Source organism: Rhea pennata, chromosome Z (genome assembly GCF_028389875.1).
Source record: "Rhea pennata isolate bPtePen1 chromosome Z, bPtePen1.pri, whole genome shotgun sequence".
NCBI classification, from domain to species: domain Eukaryota; kingdom Metazoa; phylum Chordata; class Aves; order Rheiformes; family Rheidae; genus Rhea; species Rhea pennata.
In genome coordinates, this window is record NC_084702.1 from 4,818,747 (window position 1) to 4,835,568 (window position 16,822).

Below are 16,822 nucleotides of genomic sequence, written 5' to 3' on the forward strand. Positions count from 1 at the left end.
AGCTTGGCAGAAAATATCTTGTTGCCAGAACATCTTATTTAAGCCCTGACAATCTCATATATAAATTTTGTTGAAGTTGGAAAGACAAATGTATTAGTGATGTGGAAAACACACAGAAGCTTCCACCTTCCTTAAGCTATGCAGAAGATATTTCAGGTGCAACCTCTGCAAACACTGGTATACTGAATGTGGAAGCAGCAGCTTTGCAGGCCCCTGAAAAGTAAAAGAAAGGGAAGTACTATAAGATCTGAAATACACTGCTGTGTTCCAAGTCTATTATCATCCAGATCTATCCAATCTTAAATCGAGGAGGGGAAGGCATCTTCCTGTAATACAGCTTCTCAGTATCGTGTTGTTTATGTTTTGTATAAAATGTTTAATTTTACTCCTTTCTCGGGTGGAGGGCTTTGTGCATCATAAAGACTTGACAGTGCAATCATTTCTAGACTGACATTCTGCACTGCAAAATTCAAAAATGCTGCGAAGATGTGAAGAGACATTTGAAGTCTAAAAATTGCCTGGATGCAGTAAGCAAAGAGGAACCATGTAATTTCACCAACTCTAATCATTTACCATGTTATTCCACTTCAGTTAAAATCTCTGACAGCAATTAGGACATAATTGGCAGCTGCAATGCCACCAAATGCTACAGAGCTAGATTTTCATCAGTTTTAGTTAATTTAAAAGCTCTCAAGCTACTCAGAGACACAATGTGCCCATTTCAGAGACCTCCCAAATAGTCTTACAGTCCCACCATTTGCTCAGCTGGGAGAGTGTTAGACCGAAGATCTGAAGGTCCCTGGTTCGAGCCCAGGCTTCAGCGATGGGGGTCCTTCTTGTTGTAACCTTGTCTAACATGTTGTAGGTGACCCTGCTTGAGCAAGAGGATTGGACTAGATGATTTCCACAGGTCCCTTCCAACCTTACCAATTCTATGATTTGCTAGAATTTACTTTTAGATGTAGGACTTACAATCAAATTAATTTTTAACAAAATCTTGTGTATAAGTTCCTTTGAATTTTGAATTCAAAATCATACTTCTGAAAACATTGCATTTTCACAGCTTATGAATGCATTGTATTGTAATTTTTTTCTCATTATTAAAATGTAGTAAACCTTCTTCATAGATAAAAAAATATTAATGCAGTTTATTTGATCAGTATATAAAACAGAAATATTGTTTCCTTATTTCACTTCTTCCCTTATTTTTGCTGAAACACAATCTCTGACTTAGTTGCTGTCATGTCCCAGATTAAAGGGCTATGAAGATGATAAAAATGGAATATGAAGTACCTGAGAATTTTTCCTTCTTGGAAAAAAAAATAGGGGTTGGGATATTGCCAATGATGAATATCAATACCAGTATATATATCAGTCAGTTATTAGTAATATCAGACAATTAATCCAGTCATTGGTGAAATCACTGACTAAGCAAAGGAGAAGAGATGTGATTTTTAGACTTTATTAACCTTTAACTAGAATCTAGTCACTCATTAGTGATGATTAAAAGTATTGGTTTATTAAAAGAATTTCCATAAGAAAGAACAGCTTAGATATGAGAGAATTTGTCTTGCTTCTTCAGTCTTTAAAGAGAACTACTAAGATGAGAACGCTACAACCTAAGAAAAATGCAATCAGCAAAAATGGAGGAAGGAATTCTTTTAATTTGAAACAAGGTACAGCAGAAAACCAATTACAGCGACATCATGCTTGAGTAACCTTTGGCAAGTATTAAACAAGAAGAAGAAGATTGTTAGTTTCAGAGATCTGTATGAGAAGTAAGGATCTGGTTAATATCAGAGATATATGTACCAACACAATAAATGGCAATCACTACTCAGATCGTGTTTTATGCAATGATGATTCCATTCTGCCATTCTTATTTTATGTTCATTCATGCTCATAACACTACTTTCATAGTTAAGAGTTTCTGAAGTTAATCAAATGTTGCAAAAGATTTCTTGAATTTAAGTGTGAATACTGCACAACACGGCCTTCAAACCTGCAAAAAATACAGAAAATTGCCAACTGACATTACTGATGTCTGTTAAGTATGCAGTACTATTGCTAATAAGCCATTTTAAAAACCACTCTCTGTTGGATATATAAAATATGTACGTATATACACTATATATATAGTATGTATGTACTGTATATACTGTATATATGTGTGTGTATATATATGTGTATACACACTATAAATATATATATTTATATACATATATATAAACCCATACATAATTCATATGATCCATGTTTCTCTAATATTTAAGTTAACAGCAACATATTTTTGGGGAATTCTTAAGTTACATAAGTAAGCAATTTTTAAGTTATATAGGTAAGCATACAAAAATAAATAGTTGATTATCTGCATATTTACATTATTAAATAGATTTTGATTTTAGTATCATACTACTAGGAACCTATTTGCCTAGAAAGGTTGATTTCTTTCAAAAAAAAAAAAAAAAAAAAAAAACCCTATTAAAAGACTTTCTCATCCAGCAGAGAAGAATGTAATAAAATCTAATCATTGGAAGAAAAATATAGCATATCAATTGAGAAATAATCTATTCACATTTTACCTATGAGAGTAGTGAAAATTGCCCAAGAAAGACATAGGTTCTCCTTTTCCTTCTATTGCCACAAAAGCAGATATCACTCTGATTCTTTAGATTGATTTTGGTTGCTTTTTGTTTGCTTGAATTCCTGCAAGTTTATCTAAAAAAAGAGAGAAATATCAAGACTTTTGCTCTAAATTTTTAAATATGAGGACAGTTTAACCTGGGAACTTTGCCTAATTCACTGCACAGGTGGACTGCAGCCTTTGAATGTTTATTTTCTCAATATTTCATTTTACACTCATTCTCAGTGAGTGTCTGCAAGTTTTATGTTCTTTTTACAATCTAAATTCATTTCTGAGTTTGTCTGGGATGGGTAGAGCAATAGGTGATCTCATTATACTGTTTTATATGGACAAATTTATGATCTCTGGTGAATAGATTTCTCTTCTGTTCTGTAAAAAGACAGGATATTATCACCTCTATTCTACACACATGGCAGTGATGCAAATAGATAAAGGCCAAAACTGTCTGAAGTGTAAAGCGGTTTTTAGTGTCCATTCCAAGAAGTCTAGGGCACAATGTTAGCATTTTTAAAGCCTTTTATTTAATCAGAGTAAAGCTGCCAGTGAATTTATTGACTGTTGCTAATTAACACTTGGCAAGTCCAGTTACAAGGCTTCAAATGTATTAGTTATCATATGAATTCTTTTTGAAATACTGAAGAGAGTAAATCCCATACAGGATAAAAGCCAGTCACAGCTTCTGAATGTTGTTTCAAACCCCAGTATTTGTCAGATACTTTTGATAACACAGTCACTGTGTTCCATATAGCTGACAGCTCTGTGTAAAGTGTAAAACAGGGCCTAAAGGTTACCCATAAGAAATTACAGTTCACTTAAAATTCTTCTTAACAGCCTGGCTAATATGTCCTAATGCTTAATTCCTATATTGTAATCAGCAGCCAAATGAAGAGCCTCATAGAGGAGACTAAATGGTATAATTAGGCAGAAAAAGAGGCTAGCTACTCATTTAATTTTGCCTAGAAAAAGACATGACATCAAAGAAAGACATCAAATTCTTCAGAATGGAGACCAGTAAAACACGTGGAACTTTGCAAACATTTTTCATGTTAATTTTCTAGTACAAGCATCTTAGATTTTAGCAGTACATAACAGAGTCATTTACCACTTCACCTATATAATATATGAGAAATGCTATCTTTTACTTCTCATTCTTGTCTCCAATCAATTTTTAAGTGAGTTTGTACATTTTTGCTATCTCTAAGTATCAACTTCATATTCAATTAAACTATATTTCACATAATGCAAATGCCCTGTTGCTTTGTCTATTTTTTTTATTTCAGATACTATTTCTTAGTCATACCTCTTATGGCTTTATTTTCAGACCTCTCTACTTTACTACTATTTTTCCTTTTCCAGATGTTTGGACCTTTGTTACACTGACTTTTGATTCCTTTCAACAGCTTCTCCTGGATTTTGAAGCTCTACATGTTGCTACTTGCCATAGGTAGCTTGCATATCTTTGCTCTCAACCTTTTTTGCTGTTCAGTTTCACATACATCCATAAAAGAACTTCCATTTTGTGAGTTTAAGAAAAAACTCTACTTCTTCATTCAAAGCAATCTCTCCTATCTCCTGTGACAAAATAGTATCTGATGACAAATTTGTGGTGCTTTAAGTCTGATTCTTCTATTTTTTTTTTATTCTCTCTCTATATAGCATATACTTCCTAATCCTACATAATATATAGAATATGTATAAAACACAAAAAATATAGAGAGAATAGAGAAAATAGATTATATAGAAAGACATACCAAATATATATTAGAATAGTAATAGAAAGAGATTGAATTGTTTGTATTCCCAAATAAAGCTAAGGACAGGAAGAAATTAAGCTGAGGAACAATATTGTCACTGGAACAAATTTGGATTGGAAAGGAGAATACTCATACTTACTGCAAGGCCAACTGTAAGAACTACAAGTTTATGAATCAATTCAGTTTTAAGGAAGAGCTTGATCAGAGATTCAGCGTGTCATATGATTCAGCAATCATATCTGTCATTTTTATTTATTTGAAATCAAAACAAATTTTCTCTCCTTCTTTCTACTCCAAAATATATTTTTATTAAATTTTCAAAGTTTTATAAAATATATATTCTTTGAAATACAAAAAAAGTACTTTAACTCCAAAGGCAACGGTTTCAGAAAAAGAACAGCTCACTAAAATAGAGATGGAATGCAATATTGTAATGCCTATTAAACTTACAACTGAAAAAATAAAGACACTAATGAATAAAGACATTCCATCAGAATCACACGGAAACGGGAATCTGCAATTTACTACGATGTGGAATACACATCACATCATAGAATTACATTTATTTTGATGATTTTTTTCCAACATAAATTCTGCAACTTGCTGTGAGGCTTCTCAGATAATAAAGATACAACTTAATTTTCTATGCATAGCTATTATTTCATTTGTAGCCATACACAACAGTCTAGTTTTCAAAAGTCCAGATATTATTTCTGGTATTTTTCATTTGGTTGTGGATTTCAAATGAGAATAAGCATAATCGACAAGTACATCTTTTTCCTTAATAGTGTTTTTTTCCCCCTTAACTCGTTCATCACTTTCCTGACACAGCATAAGTGTCTTCCACAGTAATACATTCGTGCTCAAAAATATGGGCTCAAAACAGACCAAAATTCAGGACATTCACCTTCACTGCTAAGTAGGTGGAAACTAAGACATTCAAACCTAAAAGTGAAACTAAGACATTCAAACCTAAAAGTAGTCACCCCTTAGCATTTAAACAACTTTGTTTCCAGTCCTTTAGTTCTAATTTATTTGTCCTGTGCTCGATTTTATTATTCACATTATGAAGTTATTATAAAAATAGAATAAAAAGTGAGAAGAGATGTTAAATGGAGATGTAGCTACATCATATACATCTTCCAGGACATGAATTTGACTCAAAAAGAGTAGAAAAGGCATTTTTAAGTGAACATCAAATAAAGTTCTCATAATGAATCTAGTCAGAAATCAAATAGATAATGTACTAGCAGTGGACTGTCATTCTGATCTCCTGACTCTAGTTGACTAGATGACCCAGAAAAATCTACTTATTTCCTAACCTCATGTTAAAACGAAAAATGAAAATATTCTACTGTGCATAGTGTTTTGACACCTACAATGCTAAATACAATGAACAGAAATTATTTGTCAAGTTCTAAAAGTCATTTTCATCCCACATTTAAAATCAAAAAGTAAAATAATGATAAGAACATAATAATCAAACCCACCTATTTCTAATAGCATTAGAGACAAACATATATACTGAACTTCAGTGAATTCTTCCCAAGATCAAATGAACTAGTCCAGATATGACAGCTGTAAAATGTGACAATGAGCAGGACAAGCTAGAAATCAATCTGTATGTACTGCAAGATAAGATTAAGATCTATTCAGAGACGAAGAGAAAAATAAGTTCCCTGTAGCTGCAGCCACTGAATTCTGTTCCCTTACTGATTCCCTGACTCGAACATTTAAATAGAGCAGAATAGAACCAAACTGATTTTCAGAATGAGCTAAAGTATTATCTTAAAAGCTGGCTGCCAGAGAGACAGTATGGCCTTCTAAAGAAAATAACAGATCTAATTCTGGATTTGTTTAAGATGCTGAGTTCTGACTTGCTGTTTTTCTTTACATGAAGACTTTTCAGCCTACTCTCCACCTTGTAAGACGAAGAGGAAAAATTTCACAGAACATGAAAAATTTTAATTTAGTTTGACAAGTAATGCATTAAGCACACACACAGGGAAATAATATTACTACCTACTATCATCCAGCCTCAGAGAGTTTTCATGTTCACTTAAAACTGCAAAAAGGACACCAGCTTCTCCTAGTTCTGAACTTATGTAAGTCAGTTTCTCCCGAGCAGGTGGTGTTGCCGCTACACAGCCACTAATGGTGTACTGACACTAAACTGGTTGTCTCTTGACTGAATAGTACCAGAGCCACAGCAGTTTCAAACCTGGTTTGTACAGTCACACATGATACTGCATAAATGATCATTCCTCACCCAGTACTGGCTATGCTTGCAGTGGACAGTCTGAAGAGAAAGCTCCTCAGAACACTTTATTTTCCTTCTGCCCTGGGTAGTCAGAATTGGGATTTTCCCATAGCTGACTGAACAACTCTCCCCCTTCCAAAAGCAAGGGAAATATGAGGAAGACTAAGCTCTCCTACAGTATTCTTAGGACATCCCACTAGTACTATTATACTCTGTTACTGCATTCAAGCAGACCTCCAAGTACAACAATTGACAATTTGACTGCAGTGTCCAGTTAAATGCTAATGCCACAGAAATTCTAATTGCTCAGTGTAAATAGAACTTAAGCAGCATATCCTCTAAGAACAGAATGAAAAATAAATTGAAAATCATTAGGGCTTTTGCAATATGAATGTAGATATGCCAAATATTTTGCCAATGTGAGATAGCAATCAAATTAAAGTTCCTGTAAACAAAAGCATAAAGTGAGATTTAATAAAATTTACATGACTGGTAGTGTTTTGTGCGTGGAAACAACAGCCTTTCTACCAAAAAAACTATTTAATAGCTGCTACAAGAAACTGTATATTCCCTATGATGCATTCTCGCATCATACTGTTTCTTCTGTTATGCATTGTACTCTCAATTTTCTGTTTGTGTACTATCATCTGCTTTGCTGTTTTTCTAACTCTACCCAGACAGGAAGTGTACGGATGTAACTTATGCTCATTTTTTTTAGTGCAATATAATAAAAAGAGGTGATTATAGTATTCTATTTCTGCAAAATTGTGGTACTCTTCAATATCTTTCCTATATTCAAGAAAGCAAATACTGATCGTTTCTTTCATTCTCCAAATAAGACTACCATGTAAAGGTAAAATGTCTTCCAAATAATAATACAGATTATTCCATTACCACCAGGTAACAACTACATTTCTCTCACCTTTCCTCTTTTTCTTACTTTCTTGTTTGCTTTTTCACTTTCTTGCTTCTCCCCCCAATTTCTTCTGTCTCTTTCACTTGCTTTTGTGTTACCTTTCCTCTTTTATTGCCTCTGCCTCCTCTCTCTCTTTCCTCTTTTCTTGCTTCCTTTCTCTCTTTCTTTTTTTTTCTCTTTGTTTCCACCAAAAAGCTTACTAAAAGACATGCATTTGACATTGGGTTACTGTTTTTGATCAGGAACTCTTTGTACTCTTTGTCTTTATTTGTTCGATGAAATATATTTTTAATTGAATTTAAGTATCACTCATGCATAAATCTTTTTTTCCTTTTGCTTCTTCAAGAATATCTGTATTTGTTCTCCTCTGAAATACAACCTACATATTTTTAAGGACTGGCATTCTCTGAAATGAGCATCTCTAGTTTCCAAGTGCTAACCAGCAGTGATATGTTCCCAAATCTGCAAATAACAATATTTCTGGCATTTTTTTCTTACAGAAATATCAGTCAGTTTAAAACTTCTAATTTTCACAAACGGTTACCCAAAGCTATTTCAAACATCAGAGAGTGTTCCTGGTTGATTAATTTAAGATTACTTCGTACTCACTGACCTGAATAAAATCAACATAGTGACATTCCTTGCTATTTTGGGTTTGTTCTTCTCTGTTGAACATCACAGTATCTATAGGAAACTGTATCACAGCAAGACAAGATCAACGCAGAACAACCGCTACTTGTAATCCAGAACACTTAAACAAGTGTGTACATGTCTCTCTCTCTCTCTCTCTATCTCTCTCTCTGTCTCTCTCTCGTCGTCTATCTGTATGTATGTACGTAGGGACACACACACATACATACACATATAAATATATACACATTTACTTGTATGTAAATAAGTACATGGATAAATACATATAGCTATATAGTCATACTAATTTTTTTTAAAATGCTACACTTCTGGCTATAAATTATGTCTTTTACGTTACATCACTTCTATATTTCCCCAAACGATTTTGGGTTACTAGGAGTTTTAAATGTCTTGTCAAAACGTTCAGAATTAAAAAAACAAGCCGAAACATTACATACAAGTTAGCAAAAATTGCATGACACTTCCCAAATATATTCTACACTAACAGAGAGATGCATCCAAAAGTTTCATTAACCATTACCCCCAAAATACTTAATAAATGTAATTTTTGTGTGTCACATACTCCAATTTCTTATTACTGTCCGATAAAGCTCCAAACCATTCAAACCTTCAGTTCTTTCCTAATCATTTCATTACAGGTACCAAAATCATCCAGTGATAAACAGATTAAATCAGATAGGATACACAAAGGGAATTTATCTGTCTCATTAACTTTAGAATGGATAATTTAAAATGTAACAGAAAACATTGGCCATAATGACAAAGAGCTTTATGGCAGCCTCCAGAGTTGTGGAACTAGACCTTTGCTTTAAGTTACACATACCACAGTTCATTGCTACATATGGAGGAAGTCAATTTCAGGAATAAAGTACAAGTCAATCTAAAGTTCAGCTTCTGAATGTGGGTTTTTAAACACAGACACAGTTCTGTCCGGAATATTTAGAGCTGTTATCCTGTAGATCAATCAAAACTTCAAATTCACTTTCCCTTTCATTTACCTAATTCCAATATTTCACTTAGGAGTGAAGCCTTTCTTTATACCTTTACCATTCCAACCACTTTATCGCAGCCTCAGTTTCTCCAATTTATTCAGCAATCAGTGAGATTTCAAAATTCCATTCTCTCATGCACCTGGACTACGGTTTATTTAACTTGCACTTACTTCACTGTTGGTGGCTCGTCTATCAAAAACATGCAAACCCACAAAAACAAAGAAAATGTTTAATTTGCAAAGCTGAATGCTTAGAAGGTTTCTTAGATAATCTATTAAAAAATGTATTTACCTTCTTATCTCTAAAATGTTGCTGGAAGGCATAGCATAACTAGTTCAATTTTAGTGTGACTTCATTCCAGAAAAAATTTATCTGAAACTGTGCAAAGAAGCTATAGCAGGACATGCTGAGCTTTGGTAGCTAGATAGTAACTGAGAATTATTAGCTGAGCCTAATATGTTTTTCAGCTCTCATTTCTCAAAAATACTCCTCATCAGATACAGTAGGTGCCTTGCTTTTCCACTTTCACCTTCTGGCTGTGTACAGAAGTACCCAAAGAGAAGAGTCAGAAGACTTACGATTATATTATTTCCCATTTACTAGCACAACATTACCGATTTCTTCAGTGATGTTTTAAATATGCAGGTTTTATCTCATCTGAAGTCATCACATGACTGCAGTATTTTTTCTACAACTGAAAAGTATTATAATTCAATATATTTTAATCTACCTGTAGCTCCACTAATACTCAATTCAATTTCAGTACTCTCTCTCTTTTTTTTTTTTTTTTTTCATTTTCCAAGTAAAAGATAGTTACATGTACCTCACCTAAACTTTACTTCCATTAGTATATGCTGAGAACATACAGCGAAGTCTCTCCTGTCTGTTTTCCAGGCAGGACTGCTGTATACTAGTCCTTTGTCCTTTCCAAATTCTTTTAGAAAATTAAGTTTGCAACTCACTCATACTGCTTGAGTTGTTCCATCAATGCTGAAATTTTCTTGGAAAAATCTTACATGTCTCATTTGGTGACTAGCAAATTCCATCATTTTACAATGAATTACTTCTGTCAGAGATAAACCTTCAGGTCAACACCAGGCAAAAGCATCCCAAAGCTCCTCCCTACAGATCAGCAGTAGGAAGGAAAAGTCAGAACATCTAGAAGCCAGTGTGCTTCAATGTTACAATATGTTCCATTCTGCTGTAACTTTTGGTTTGGATCCCACAGACAATCTTCATGTCAGACATATAATAGGAGAGAGAAGAGGGAGATAAGGAATTACTTGTTGCCTTGCAGTAGACAAAATATGTACACATACACATGACTCTCATACCATATTAATTCCTTCCAGAGATTTTCTCTGTGAATTGTCAGTGAAAGCAGAAAAATAACTGCATCACACTGTTGAATCAACAAATGTCAGTGACAATAAACAACTGACAACATGGTCAAAATGGGGTAGCAAAAGATACAACAAATACCTAAATTGTAAATGTCTTGATGAAAAGAAAACATGAAGTTTCATGAAGCAATCTGGTGTTAGCAATGAACTTGTGCCAAGTTCAGTGTCTGCTGGCTACATTTTTCTGCTAGTTGTTTCTGCTACACTTTTGGCTGTATGCTGTCTTAACTAACACTTCTCTTTAAAGCTTTTGCTTTGCCGCTAAACATTCAATTGTCTAGTCATGATAAAATTACGGTATATTCTCCACTTAGTCAATTAAATTGAGGGACTTGTTTTTCCTTCTATTTACTAGGCTTTCTATACAGCTTAAATTTTGATTTTGAAAGCTATAATCAGAAGCATAGCTACCTGGAGAAGTAGTCGTACCAAAAGAGAGAGTTAAAGATTGACGTCACAAACCACCTGTTTGGGCGAACAGAAGTCCTAATTGTCTATCGAATAAATCCTATAACACACACTACATTCTTTCAGACTACTAGTTTCAGAATATGATTTAAAAAAACACCCAACAACAACAACAAAAAGAAAACAATAACTGCAGAAAAATCAGAAAGGGAGCCTGTTTGCCATCAAGGACTCTTCCATATCTCACTTTCACTCTAAGTTATTTAGAAAATAAAATGTTCATATGGACCTGTAGGAAACTGGGGGTTTTTATTTGTATGGTTCTAAAGGGTGCAAGTAACTCAGTTCTCAAGACTGTTCTTTAGAATTATGCCAGTTTCAGAGTTAATAAGGTACACAAGCTGGAAGCTCTTTTTAAGAGGAATTATTTGGAGCAGTCTCAAGTGATACAAATAATTTGAAAGTCACTTGATTAGTCATGATTAGGCTATAGAGTACTTAGATTTTTAATTTCATAGTATCGTAACAGTATACCCAGGAGCCACTGTTTTACGGAATTAAACATTATGATTTATGGAATATATAAGCATTTAAATACAGCAATTTTGTCATTGTGACCTACTGAGTAAAGTCTTCTAGTATGATAAATCTGTGTGAGTCACAAAGTCCAATGACTTCATGTTCTTTTTAAATTCATTTCAGTTGTTTGTGAATAGTGTCAAGGAGTGACAGAAGAAATAGTTCCAAATGATAGAAAATAATTACATCTACTTCTCCAAGGAAAACTGATTTGAATAGTGAATTAATAATGTCTACTGAGGAACTAATCTGAATTATTATGCAAGGAAAGTACCTTAGGAGGTATGTGATCATAACCTTGAGGAAAAAGAGGGGAAATCATGACAGACAACTATATTTCTTACTGTGTTGTGTTCATGAAGTAAGATGGAAATAACGTAAGCTAGCAAATCATTCATTATCTTGTTTAATTTCCTTTTCATGCCTTCAGTATGCGGACAGCCTGCACTCACCCATTCAATTATCATAATTATATTATGCATCAGAATTCCCAAGTAATTGTATGCTCTATCTGATAACTTGCAATTTGTTAAATTTATAGCATCTCTTATTTTCACTACATTTGCCATAGCCTCTGTACCATTCTATTTATATGAGAAAGAGGGGAACTTACCTTTTCAGAGGGAAGCTGTTTTAACTGTAATTAACTCTGCATGATGGTTTATATTTTAGCTCAGAGGTGTACAAGCCATCTGTGCCCCTAATACGGTATTCTTAAAAACTCATTTTGTAAATTGTGAGATTTCTGAGCGTTTCTGCTTTAACCTTCAGCCTTCTGTTAACATTTTACATCATTTAACTCAAACCAGAGACCTTCAGGTCTCCAAATACTATTACCAAGATTTAACTGCTAAGTGACAGCTCCAAAAAATTTTACATTAATTGTTACATCAGTCTTTGAGATAGGTGATATTACAAAGCTTTCTGAACAGAGCAGTGTCTACTAAAAATGCTAAACACTTATATATAGATTAACATAGCAACCAGAGTTTAAGTACTCAGGTTTCAAACCAAGACCTAGTACCTCTCTTTTTTTTTTTTTTTTTTTTTTTTTTTTTTTCAGGGAGCGTTAACTCTATTACTCAGAACTTCTGATCTCCGGCATATTTTGTACAGAAGGGGAGAATATGAAGGAAAGAAAAAACTTTCCCTCATTCTCTATCTCACTGTCATGCAGGAAAATAAAACTGCGTTTTATTGAAAGATGGAATTTGCTGACGTACATTTCCTGGTAAGTATATTATACTTTTAAGGAAAGTGTTCTGAGCCTGCTGCAATGACATCATTGTTTCCATGGAAGGCAAAGAGACATAGAGAATATATCCACATTGGAGTTCATAATTATGATTTTTTTTTAATATAATAGAAAAGGAAAAGAAGGTTGACTAGAGTTAGAACATAAAAAACTACACATCTTTGTAAGCCTACAAAGCATGCTTTGCCAGAATGTGCCAGACCTACTTTTCAGAACAAATCTTGATGTTAACACTAATATCAGTGGCAACTTCCTACAGTAGCAATATAGAAGGCATGTTTTTCTAGGCCCTCCAGACTCTCCATGCTTCCTTAAGAATTAGGTTTCTTATGGTCACAATTATAACCTTATTTTTGAACATTTATCATGATTGAAAATACACAGAAAAACTCCCTTGGATTTGCATTACAAATACTTTTGTATTTGTAAGAAAATTTTTGTTTGAACAACCAACATCATCATGGGTGCAAATTTTTATGTGTAAATATTCAAAATTACCAAATTGCAAAACATGGTATATGCAGAGAAAGAACTTAAATAATCACTTGCTTGCTTTTGTCAGGTAATCTACAAGGATGGATTTTTGTGTCTGCATTTTCATTACTAAAGTTTAGAAAGAGGCTTTACTGTTCAAGAAACAAAGTGTGCTGAATTCTACCCCAAAAAGCAATGCAATATGACATATTTCCTAGGTCCATCTGCAGTTGCAGTGTTACTGATACCAACAGAATAGAATTCTACTTATTGGTCAACAAGGTTTTTATACATATTATTGTATATTTTCCACTTTCAAAACAACTAAAAATGCCTATTCACTTTTAATTTTCATAAAACAAGCAGATATGACTACAACAGACATCACTAGCAACTTGTTTTAAAATTTATCTCACAGAAGAAAAATAAAACTAAAAATTTTACTGTGAGCTAAAGTTTCAGCACCAACATTCCCAGACTATGAAAAATCAGATCTAAATCATATGGCTGACAATTATTTCTCTAGTAATTTAGCTTGTAACGCTAAGATGATGAGGATGTTTAGTTCCTCAAACTTCTACTTCCAATAAATATAGGTGATTTCTTTAATATTTTATGGATCTTGTATGGTTGTCTTTGACTAAAAAAGAACAAGTTGTGAGTGATGGCTAGGACAGTATGAAGTGAATCAATTATGCATCACTTAAAACTTACTTTTATCCTATAAGATATCTTAAATATCTTTAATACATGTGCTAAGAAGAGGCAGCTCATAGCAGAAGTAAGCTGTACACAGTACTGTAAGACCACTAAGAAAGGCAACAGTGAAATATTGGAAATATTGGAAATATGGTAGAAATAAATAGAAAATTATATTATTGCTTATTTAGCTGAGGTAGAGCAGTCTCTTTTCATAGTTCATTTTGAATTATGGTGCAATTTAAAGACAACATTACGTTTTTGCAGTGTTAGCAAAAACAAAAAAAAAAAAAAAAAAAGAAAGAAAGAAAAGAGACTGTTCTGCTGTAAAACACTAAAACTTTCTAACTCTCCTGGTAAAAATATTATTTCTTTGTCTGATATTGAAGAAGTCAATGTAATTGCTAAGAATGATAATTTTAGGGTGGGGAATAAGTTTATTTATATTTTCCCTGTTAAAGATAAATGAGCAATATATATTTAGCAACTTTATTCCATTGTGACATACAAGTAAACAAGTAAAAGCTTTTTTTGATTAGATAGCAACAATTTACAACTACTGTTTTTAGAGCTGTAAAATTCTCCACTCCATCAGAGGGGCCTGAGATGCACAGACTCAGACACAGAGAATAAAAGTCAAAAGATGCAGGTTTGTCACTGCACACACTAGAAGTCTATAGATACTGGGGATGGCTACTGCTCTTTAGAAGTAGCAAAGAAAAAGAAGAAAACACAGTAACTTTCCTTGTGTTATGTGCTATGTTGGTGCCAGAAGGGGAGCCTGTGCTGCTGGGTAGATATGCTCAGTGCTGTGCTCGAAAGTCATGTTCCTGGCTCATACTTTGGCTTCATCCTGACTCTGCACTGGGAAGATCTGCATGTAGTCTTACAGTCTCACACATTTTCATTTCTTTTGTCTTTAAGATGTAGTTGTTCCTACATTTAGTAAACCAGAACTATAAGACTGATAAAGAAAGAGTTTGTTAGGTTTAATAAAAGTTCCAGAGATTTTTATTATTGGCATATTTGCCTTGTATGTCTCATAAAATGTCAAGAACATAGACCTGTGGTTTTTTTTTTTTTTTTGTTTGTTTGTTTGTTTGTTTGTTTTTTAAGGCACATAAAAAAGGAGGTTACAGCAATCTTCATTTTATTACAGACTCCTTAGTAAAAAGTATTTTCCTTTGTCTGGAATTATTTTGTAATATGAAAATCTTCTGTGAGAATCTAAAAAGAAAAAAAAAGGAGAGAAAAAAAACATATCAATTTTTTCTCTAGTTCCTATGTGCAAGAGGGAAAAAAATGCTTGAAGGCACACACACACACAAAAAAAAGTAAAAGTGAATTCATCACTAAGGAAAAAAAGTCTAGCACACTAAGTATGTTTTATGATGGGTGAATGGGAAGAGTTGATTAATTGTAGAACTCACAATGAGTGGAAAATAGAGCGTATGTAAGAGATTGTAATGAACTTTCTTCAGCTTTGAAAACATAACTACAACATGGCTCATTGAACTATAACTTTAACTAAAGTTAATGGAAAACTTTGTAACTGAACTTTTTAAGAGGAGAATTATGAATTATTTGTTCAAATTTTCTTTTGCTGGCAAAACAAACATCACTGAAAGTGATCTGTCCCTTCCTGTGGAAGTAGCAGCTGACAACTTGTTTGAAATCCCAACAGAAGTCAGCGATGCATAATATCTTTCCTCTTATTCCTAGGAACAGGTTTCAGAAAGTGTATACTGTTTCAGTCTTTACTTTACCAGAAGAGAGGAGGCCCTTCTCCTTTTTCCATTCATCATTAGTTAACTTATTCAATATAGCTTAATTGTCAACTTTAAATTTTCCTATGGCAAGAAGTGCCATTATAGCAAGAGCAATACATTGCACTTAATAACAAATCTTCCAAAAGATCTTGTTTTCACTTAGGAAGCTTCCACATAATGTTTAACATTAAATTTTATGCTTACATAAATGATCTCTTTTCACACTTTAGTCAGCTATAAAGTTGAAAAAGTACATCTCCAAGGCCACTGAATATGTCTATTTAAACAATAAACTCCTTGAAACCAGCTATTTATTGGTTTGTTAGCCAGTTCTCCTCACTTGCTGGTCAATCTCTGATAAACTGATCGTTCTTTGCAGCTGTTGTAAAAGACTACTCTAGCTTCAGATAGATTATGATCACAAAAAGATAAATAAATCTCTAAAACTTTGAAAAAAAAGTATTGCCCAGTATAATGGTATAGCTCTTTAACTGGATGTTCTTTATATGCTTAAGTAAGTAGAAGAGAATTGTGTCATAAGCTGATCCTTTCTATTAATTAATGGTAAATACATACAAAAAATTATTGTCATATATTTTTAGTTTTTATAATACAATATAATATTACAAACATAGTGTCTTGCTTTAGTGATTTGTTAATTCTGTCCTATCTCACAATGTAAGAATACAGATTTATGACATTCTGTACTCTGGTTATAAACTCTCTCTGTACTTAGCAAGAACTCTGTTTTATAATTTTAGCAGTAAGATAACTCCCTAGTAGCACAAGTTGTGTCCTCTTGTGCTGAAAAATAATACTATGTAAGACTCTGGATAAGAAACAACTTCAATTTCTGGTTCATATTAACAGTATCTCTTTCAGAAATACTTAGCTTTTCAGGTACAAAAAGATTAGAATTTAATTTTCAGAAGTAATTATAAGTTTACATTATAAATCATTCTAGTAAAGAAAGGTAACCTTCACAGGACATGAGTCCTAAACATTTTCATTTCCTGTG